The sequence below is a fragment of the Pinus tabuliformis genome, chromosome 1_2, assembly GCF_031772625.1.
Source record: "Pinus tabuliformis cultivar Carrire ecotype Pingquan chromosome 1_2, CPIR1, whole genome shotgun sequence".
Lineage (NCBI taxonomy): Eukaryota > Viridiplantae > Streptophyta > Pinopsida > Pinales > Pinaceae > Pinus > Pinus tabuliformis.
Window position 1 is genome coordinate 251,719,063 of NC_142298.1, and position 10,343 is coordinate 251,729,405.

Genomic DNA, 10,343 nt, shown 5'->3' on the forward strand with positions numbered 1-10,343 from the left:
CTAGTAAACCCTAATCTGACTAGCTTAATCTCTATGATGCAATGGTGGGAATGCAACTTCTAGAAATGATGCCATTACTTCTAGTGATATGAGATGCATGAATTTAAACTACTTCCATTGAAGAGAACACGTTTTTGTATTTTTTCTCAAGTGGGTGGAGTTATTATGATTGTGCTTCTTACTGGGTATTGACTGTGCAGGGGTAGTTCGAAGGGAAGGAAGGCTTGGGAACGGTTAGGAGGGCTCTGAGAGGTTCCAGGGGATCCCTCACATCATTCCACAGAAGTCCACAACATTCAGGTGCTCGGCAACCGTGTTTGCAGGCTTCTACAGGATGTCTGCAGGGGATCCTACAGGAAACTCGGGATTTCTACAGGATGTCTGCTAACTTCTACAGGATGTCCTACAGTCGGAGTTTTGGGTGATGGAGGAGTGAAGGAGTTGTATGGATGGATAGGTAAGATGAAAGAGGAGCTTGAGATGGCCTATGGACAGAGAGATGAGATGGAGAGAGAGTGGATAGAGCTGGTTGGTCGATAGAAGGGTAGGGCAATGGAAGGTCAAAAAGATTGAGCAATGTGGACAGTAGAAGAGTTGGAAGGCAAATGAGCCGAACAGAGGATGAGTAGGTGGCCTAGGCACGGTTCAGAAGGATAAGAACACGATGAAGTGGTGCTGCGCAGTGTAAATGAAACAAATCACCTTTATCTTGCATGTAAACGAAAGTTCACCAACCTATTCTAACTGCTTTATTAGGAATCGAAGAACAACAATGTAAGTTGAAAGGAATTCGTGCATGATACTGAACCAAAGAGTCATTACTCAAGATATAATCGCATGAACAATCCTCCAATCGAAAACATTACATCAATACTTGCATGCATATGTTAAAATAGTGTTTTTGGCAGTTGGCACGGTCTACACTTCCGGTCCCCAAACAGAGGTGAAAGTGAGCATGCATTCAACCTTTTTGGACTCAATGTAACTTCAATCTCCCTATGCTAATTCTGAACTACTGAAACAACTGTATTCATGAAACTAACCTACATAACCAGACCGAAACAGTCAACTCAGCAAACTGTATTTTTCAAGTGCATGTAAAGGAAAGAAATGCAATGATAAAAAAAAAGACAAGTAACAATACAAAGGAAAGGAGGTCTATTGCTCTCAGGTTGGGCCCTAACCTGAGAGCTATATCTCCCCTAAGAACTCAAAATCGAATCCAAATCTGACTGCCTTTATTAAAATATCATAATCGTGAGTCTAACAACATGCCAAAATTGGCTTACAAAGAGCAAAAACAGAGCTACAGCTCGTAATCCAAAATCTATAACAAAAGTTCAAGAGTCTCATAGAAGGCAACAGCCTTAATATTTATACATGATTAGGGCCAAGCTGGCCTCCTCAATTAGTGGAGCTTGGCTGTCCAACTGAAAGTGAACTGTTGTTCTTGTAGAATCCGTTGGCTGCCTTCTAGCTCGGTGGTGATAGCTGTTGGAGCTCGGAGTTGGGGTGGAGATCACGAGGGAGGTCATTCAAGGTTGTGGACAACCTCCCTATAAACCCGCAATGCCACCTTGGTTGTCTCCTTGTCTCCATTTGCGTGGTCTTTGCTCCATTTAATGCCAAAAAACCTGAAATCATCATGTATTAGCTACGTAGGCATAATGACTGCCCTTCTTCCTACAAATAACACGAATATACTAAGAAATGATGCATAAGTGATAAAAAATGAAGGGTTGAGCAAGGTAAGTAGGCCAAAATGAGCCCAAATTGTTACCAAAATTTGGGGCTCATCAGATGGGCTGAAATATTTAGGATTTCGGCTGAAACCATCGGGCTACAAAATTGCAGACTGAACTTGGCTCATCTCTAAGGTGGAAAAGAGATTGATCACTTGGTACAACAGATATCTCTCTCGAGCGGGCACGCTCACTCTCATAAAAGCTGTGCTGGAAGCAACACTGGTATACTGGATGACTATGGCCTGGATCCCAAGGGGAATTCTAGCTAGGCTACAAAAAATCTGCAGCAGGTTTCTATGGAAAGGCAACAAGCAGGGAAATCTCTTCGCCTGGGTAAAATGGGACACAATTGCTAGGCCCAAGAGATGGGGGGGCTGGGGCATAAAAAGGTTGGACCTCTTCGCCAAAGCTTTGGCTGCAAAATTGGGTTGGCAACTTATCACAATGCAAAGCCTATGGACAAAAGTTGCTTATGCAAAATACATCACCCTTGAAAACACTATGGACTGGATTCGGAGGGATCATAGGGCCAGCAGCAACCTGTCCATTATCTGGAAAGCGGTGCTAAACTCCCTCCCCCTTATACGGGAAGGATTAACTTGGAGGATTCATGAGGGGAATGTAGTCCGTATAGGTGTGGACCCCTGGATCAGATGTGGGAATGCTCACAGGCTCCCAGCAGAGGTGATAGAACTCCTAGCGGATCAAGGACATTCTCATCTATGCCATATTGTTGATCTGGAAAATACCACTCTTCTCCTGCAGGCCTGGAAGTCAGCCCTAGACCTCCACCTCCCAACCCATTGGCATCAAGCTTGGGAGGGATTCACCGAAGCTCTTACTCAATCTCACATCAGGATAATGGAAGGAGAGGACGAATTGTGTGGGCATATGCGAAAAATGGGAGGTACTCGCCCAAGGAAGGATATCTGAAACTCATGGAGATCGTTAAACCAGAGAATGTACAGCCCTGGTGGAAAGCCCTATGGAAGCTTAAAGCAGCCCCTAGAACGTGATTGCTCATGTGGACCATCCTTTTCAACAAAATCCCCACCGGCTCAAACTTGATGAAGCGATCCTTCCATGGTCCTTTTTGGTGTCACCTATGCAGGAACAATGAGGAAAGCACCGAACACTTATTCCTGCACTGCCCTATTATCTCTAAGCAATGGAACCTTATTCTAGCCCCCTCCCCTTCCCTTCAGCGTTGGCAAGGGAGATCTATCATGGAGGCCTGGCTGGACTGGCTAGAGAGGCACAGGGGTAGAGACAGAAATCTGCCCCTTCTGATGTGCTGGGCTTTTTGGACGGCAAGGAACCGGGCCATTTTTGACCATAAGGATCCCCTCTGGCTCTCCATCAGATCTCGTATCCTTGCAGACTTTGACTCACTGCCTGAAGACACCTCTCAGACTCCCTCTAGAAACATTCAACCTGAGCTCATAGATAAAGCATATCCTTGGGCCTATTTTGATGGCTCAGCCCAAGAAGAGGGCTGTGGGGGGGGCATACTCTACCTGAGGGAATCCCACTGCTTCAAGATCCAAATGAACCTGGGAAGAGGCACAAACAACTATGCTGAGCTAACCACTGCCAAACATCTCATCCACTTTGCCCTAGAGAAACACTGCTCACATCTCCAACTGTTTGGGGATTCCAAACTTGTTTGTAATTGGCTCAACAGAACTTCTCATTGCTCTACTTTTACGTTGAGACATATATTGGATGAGGCTCACAGACTTACGGCATCTTTTGACAACTTTGTCTATCATCACATTTATAGGGAGCGCAACTCAGGGGAGACTACCTATCAAAGGAGGAAGCGCGTAGGCAGGAAGAGGACTAGCTGATTCAGGAAGAAGTTGATGGAACCTTCCACCAATAATACCATAGATTGTTCATAGATCTACACTTACAGCAGGAGACATAATCACACTGGCTCTCCTTATACACTTATGTTTATCTTTTTTGGCTCCTTACTGGTTTTTGTCAAATGATGTTTATATTACAGTACTTATGGTGTTACAAACTCTCTTAGAAAAATTTTGACAGTCATACAGCATGGACTGTTTCAGTGACTTTATTTTTTGGAGACCTTCATGCCCTCCCTGCGTGGAGACTACAGGATATTTTGGTACAGTTATTTACCTTGTCGTTTACAGTAGTTTTGAGACTTTCACGACCTCCCTGTGCGGAGATTGCTGCAAAAATTTTATGCTTGTTGTTGTTACAACAAACTTTCTTTTTTCGGGAGGCAACCAACCTCAATATGCATATGCTATGGCATCTACAGAATGTAATTTCTCACCAGTAATAGAAATTATGACTTTTTCCATGGAAAAGCAAAAAAAAAACAAAACAAAACAAAACAAAACAAAAAAACATCATAACTCTCCTCTCTCCATGAAGCTTATTCATGTATCTTTTAAAATATATTTTATTTTACTATACAAATAAAATTACAAACTTAATATATATTATTAAAAAAAAATTACAAAAATGCTTGTATCAATAAAACTATAAATTATATGAACTATGGACTTAAAAGAACATTTAAAGAATTTATAAATCTTACAAAATTAAAAAATCCTTAAATTTAATTCTACATAATAACCAATCTCAATTTTTTAGTTGGTTTTATGAGTTAATATCTATCAGTGTGAATTCATCACAACATTCCCTTGCATATGTTCTTTCCATTCTCATAAGTATATTTCTCCCAAGTTTCTTTTGATTATTTTTGCAAGCTTCATATTTCTTTGCTCATTTAGATCCTATGTATTCTTAATTTTAGTTTTATTTTTATTTGGAAATCCCTTAAAATTACTGCCATCTCTTTTTTATCTTTCTTTTTTAATGACTATCTTTCTCCATACCCAATGTGGAAGTGACTTTGTCCATCAATGTATCGGGAACTTCACATGAGTTGTAGTTATTGTGAATTAATTAAGTAAATCATAACCTATTAAAAATGTGTCATAAATGGATTGTAGTATTTTTTTATTTTTTTATTTTTTTTTAGCATTTTAGCTTTTATTTTTTTATTGTATTTTTAATTGAAGAATAGCAATATCTAATTATCAATAGTAATATTATCTATGGGATCTTGGATAGACGGTGATTGAGTGCTTTGTTAAGGCACTCCTTGATGTAAATTCATTGGTTCAGTTTCCCGTCCCGATCAGGGTGATATATTGGACATGATGAAGATGTAGTCCTACCAAAAAAAAAAACATTAGAGGAAATTTCAACCTAAAAGTGCCCATGAAATTTTCACATAATTTCCATGTCATAATATGTAAACCAATCAAATCCTTTAAATTTAAAAATAGGTACGTGTAAATATTTTGAAGGGAAAAGAAGAAAAACTACTTTTTTTAATTGTATTTTGGGTTATCTCCTTATAGGTTTATTCAAATTTCAAGTGTAGAAGGTAAATTGTTGATTATTGTCTTATATGTTGATGGCCTGATTTTATCTAATGATAAACAATTGATCAGATCTTGTAAGGAGGACCTTACAATAGAATTTGAAATTAAGGACATGGGTCTCATGCACTACTTCCTCATATTGGAAGTATGGCAAGGTGATGGGGAATTGTTTGTCTCCCAAGGAAAGTATTTAGATGGGATACTACAGAGATTCTGAAGGGAGAGTTGCAAACCCATGGAGACACCTCTAGTGATCAACTGGAGGAAGGAGGATACCGCTTCTGGTGAAGAAGTGAATGTTACCATTTATCAGCAGCTAGTGGGTTCACTAACGTATCTTGTGAACACACGACCATATATGTGTTATGCAGTCAACCATTTGATCCAAGCTTTGGTTTGGCCAACCAAATTATTTTTGGGAGTAGCTAAGCATGTTCTACAATACCTCAGAGCCACTACCTAGTTTGGACTATGTTATAGACGGACATAGGGAGTGAAGTTGTCTGGCTTCACAGATGCAGAATGGGCAGGGAGTCCATCAGACTGAAAGAGTACATCAAGTGCAATTTTTAGTGTTGGGTCTACAGTTGTTTCCTAGTACAATAGGAAGCAAATGTGTGTGGCACTCAGCTTGGTAGAAGAATAATACATGAATGCAAGTCAAGTAGCATGTGAGGCGATCTTGATGAGAAAGATACTTGTTGGATTGTTTGGTCAGATGATGGATCCAACTGTGATCTATTGCGATAATCAAATTTGCATCAATCTCTCTGAGAACCTTGTTTTTCACGATCGATCCAAGCATATAGATATCTGGTATCACCATTTGTGGGACTTTGTGCAGAGGCATATAATGTTGTTGCAGTACATTTTGACAAGGTCCTTGCCAAGAGGGAAGTTTATGTTCCACGGGTGAAGGATAGGGGTGGTTGATAATCCCTTTCTTGTTGAGAGGGAATGTTGTAAAATGCAGAAGAAAAAAATTCTCAATTGATTTTTCCTTGATTAAATTGAGAAAATTTGAATTTCCAATCAGCAAACAACTTGAATGATGTTAATTTGTGTGACATGGCTTGTGTCACCCAGTTTACTTAGTAAATTTGAGTTGGAGGAGTTAGATTTCAGTTAAACATGTGCGATTACTAATTTATAGAAATCAAGGTCAGTTATCTAAAGTTGTTTTCAGTTAAACTAATTCTAATTGTTGAAGGAACTAGTGGAGGGTCATTTGTGTAGTGGGACTTCAGTCAAACTAGTGATCATCTAGTTAATTGATCAATCAACCCAAAATAGCTAATGCAGAGAATTTGAGTTCCCTAGGCTTGGTGGATATTCCAAGGCAGTGTAACATTAGTTGTAGACTAGTCTTGAGTGTACAAGTGTTGCATGCAGTCAGAGGATCAGCCTAAAGGAATTGCGCAATAAATTTGAGGAATTTCCTAAATAATAATGGCCTAATTCCTCAAGAAAAAATGCAAGGAAATAGGATCTCAAGCAGAGGCAAAAATTGAATAAGTCTGGGTCAGTGCATTTCAGTGAGCAGAGAGATAGGTTATGCACTTGCAGGTTGTACTCAGTTGATAAAAGAAATTGTAATACATCTTTATTCTATTGATTTAATGCAAGCAAGCATTGGGGTTTTTAGCAGTTTTCTTTCCCCGGGAAAAATACTTGTTGCATGTATGTGATTTCTTATTGCATGTCTAAAAAATTTGTTCTAGATTGTGAATTACTTTTCGTAGAGCAGTGGAGTAGGTTTGTGTCTTGTGATTTTGATTAAAAATTCACGATCAGTTGCAAATCTACATCGTAATTTCTACATAACATGTTCAAGGCTTTTCAAGTAAACTTAGTTTGAATATTTTTCACCCCAAAGAACATTGTTATAACACTAGTTTCATTCACCTATAGCATGAGTAATTTCAGGCAGTTATATCACAAATTAAGATTAACCCCACTCAATGCACCCAAAACTATGAGGATACACTAATCATGCACCAAAAGTACAAGTCAACCTTCATATTTTACCAATAGAAGCACCAAGGAAAATTTTAAGGATGAAAATATATATTAAAGTGTAGAAACCTTGCCGAATATTACTAAAACATAATATGTAAATTGCAAAATATTTGGTGATATTTTTATAATAATATTCAAGATTCTAATAATTTTATATGGTCTCTATAATATTTGGGCGATACCCACGAATATGAATGAATTTCTTGTAGAAACTAACCAACCCATGGAAACTTCTTACCTCAAAAGTGGACTAAAGTGTTGGTCAATCCAAAATAGCATTCACATTTTCTAGATCCATCTTCAAGCCTTCCTTGGAAATCACAAATCCCAAGTACACTAATTTTATTTGTAGAAATGTACATTTATTCAAATTTATCAACAATTGTTCCTCTTTCAAAAATTTCAAAACTTGCCTCACTTGTTCCAAGTTTTCCTCCTTGGTTATGTTGAAAATTAATATGTCATCCAAGTACATAAAGACAAACTTCCCCAAAAATGGTTTCAAGACTTAATTCATAATTCTCATAAATATACTAGGAGCATTAGTTAGTCCAAATGGCATAACCAACCATTCAAATATTCCATCTTTTGTCTTAAAAACAACCTCCCACCCATCACCTTCCCTTATACAGATTTGATGATAACCACTCTTCAAATATATCTTTGTGAAATATCCAGCCCCACTTAAACAGTCCATAAGGTCATCCATCCTTGGCAAAGGAAACTAGTACTTGATAGTGATCATATTAATGGCCCATGATTCCTTGCACATTTACCATTCTCTTTTTTTATTTGGGTCAGCATTGTTCGTACTTCACATGGACTTAAACTCTTTCAAGTCAATCCTCTATGTAAGAGTCCTCCATCTACATATTTTTTTTTTATATAAACAATGTTACAACATTCCCTTATAACGTATGCTAAAATCCTACCCTTACTTCCCTTGTTGGTTTACTTTTCATGGCAACATTAATTACTTCCTTGGTTTATGAGAACATCATGTGGTCTAGTTTTGATATGTATACATATACAATCATGGTGTTAACAATTCTTGATCAATTTGGTTACTATGTGACATCCTAGGCATATGGTTGGTAAGAAGTATAGGTTGCCGACATTCCATTTCCTTTATGATTTTGTTGAATGGTTTCATTCCCTAATGTTAATACTGATGACCTGAATATACATGATGAGGTATGAATGTTATTGTAATTTTTCTATGTGTAGTTGGGTGCGCGATGTGACTTTTAACCTTGGTGCTTTTAACCAAGTATTAAGAGAGTGTAGTCATATCGATAGAAGTACCTCCCCCCCCTTCTCAATTAACACTTATACTTTATTGCAATTTACCTATCTTGTTATTGCAACATTCAAATGTTGGACTTTGATTCTTGCGTGGAATGATCTTGCACCACCTAGGCCAGGCCCATGTGATTTTCACATGGCTTGTTGTACTCTCCTCCCTAAACAGGTTGGATTTGATGCACGTTCATCTGATGACTACTATGGTTTCTCCTTATCTTACCCTAGTGATAGGGTTTGTAACTTGCCTCATTCAAGAAGTTTCCTATCTTGCTTTATGGTGTCGACTCCTATAACACCGCCATGATGGGGAAAGAGACACTCATAGTTGGGTTTCTGTCAAAGTGTTGTGACATCCAGCATGGCTCCTACACCTCCACCACTCACTGAAGAAGGTAAGTTGTTCAACAAAGCTAGGTTTACAAATTCATTTAAATGCCCTAATTTGGTCTACATCTAAATGCTCACTAGGGTTTTTCTACCTTGACTATGTCCCTATAGGAACTCAGATGGATTCTCTCTTTCTATCTCTTAGTCTAATCTCAGTAGGTCTATTTTTTTACTAGTTCGGACTACAAGGATCCCCATAGTGATTTATTAAGTTTTTCAAGGTTACATGTACAATCTATTATCTTTTCTAATTTTGACAATTCTACCCCTATTTTTCATTATGCAGAAAATTGGTTAATCCTTCTAGGCGCGCTTCCTGGTGTTGGCTCATCATGGCACTGGTACTCTATTTTAGTAAGTTTATTCACCTCATTTTCAATATGCATTCTTGGTTTTTCTCTGACATTATAGAGTAGTTGTATTCAAAATAACAATTTTCTTTTTTTTTCTTCCTACACTGCAAGTTCCAGGGAAGATAATGGCCTCACGACAGTTGTCCTTCAGTCATTGGACCACAACGCAGGATTGTCCTTTAGTAGGTAACCAATTTGTTTTGGAGGTTTCTATTTCTTTTTTTCTTCCTAATTTTATTACTCTGTTTCTCCAGCAGGGTTGGCACTAATCCTAGGTTACTCTTATGTAGGTATCTCCAACACGTGTAGATTCAAGGGGTTTTTTTCTTATGCAAGTTTCCAATGATGGCTCATATGTTGTCATTCTTTAGCTAACTTCTCTTACTCATGCCCAGTTTGGTTATCTGGCATAACCTCTTCTTCACAACAGAGTGTTTCACGCCTAAGGAGATAATGGTGTTCTTTCTTATGTTCATTGTAGTTTCTTATGTGCCAGGATCGTTATTAGTTTCCTTTGGTTCTTTCCGATCTGGCCACAGATTCAAAAATTGAAACCCTTTATTATTATTTGGTTTGTTTTTATCTACTTCATGTATGTAAAGATTAAGATGGAATTACACCTCTGACTAGAACAGGACTCATACTTCCACTAGAAAGTTTCAGTCAATTTAATTCTTTCAAGAGATGAAATCTCATATTTTTTGCGTAATTATGATTATATGAATATAGATCCTTAATTTCTTGTATTATGGAAGATTCTTTCTTGTGTACTCCTATCATGTGATTTCAATGTTCTTTCTCTATTTTGAATTTTTCTTGGATAATATGTCTAGAGATGGATTATGGTGAAACTGTTGCAAATTTTTAAATTCAATCTAGAAATAGTGTTTACTGCTACTAGTGTAAAATTTGTCCCTTTTCTTTATATACATGTACACAAATAATAAATAGTAAATCTCACAGTTCCAGTCAATTATGTTGAACTAGGAAATGTATAGTCTGGTTTCCAGTTTTTTTTTCCATACTTAATCGAAGAATATATATATATATACACTATGGAACTCTCCAACTAGGCAGTTTTGAATCAATAGTTTTCATTCCCA

General features: G+C 37.8%; 1 long non-coding RNA gene across 2 annotated transcripts in view; it reads left to right on the top strand.

Moving 5' to 3' along the window:
* LOC149205315 (uncharacterized) overlaps positions 1–9,998 on the top strand; it is a 29,406-nt gene extending 19,408 nt beyond the window's left edge. The window contains exons 1-4 of one of the 2 annotated variants that reach the window (XR_016251871.1): positions 8,968–9,042; positions 9,174–9,241; positions 9,352–9,426; positions 9,531–9,998. This is a non-coding gene — a long non-coding RNA (uncharacterized LOC149205315). Of the gene's footprint in view, positions 1–8,967; positions 9,043–9,173; positions 9,242–9,351; positions 9,427–9,530 lie in introns of those variants that run through there. The other variant, XR_016251872.1, reaches the window with a different exon arrangement.
* Positions 9,999–10,343: the final 345 nt, after the last annotated feature.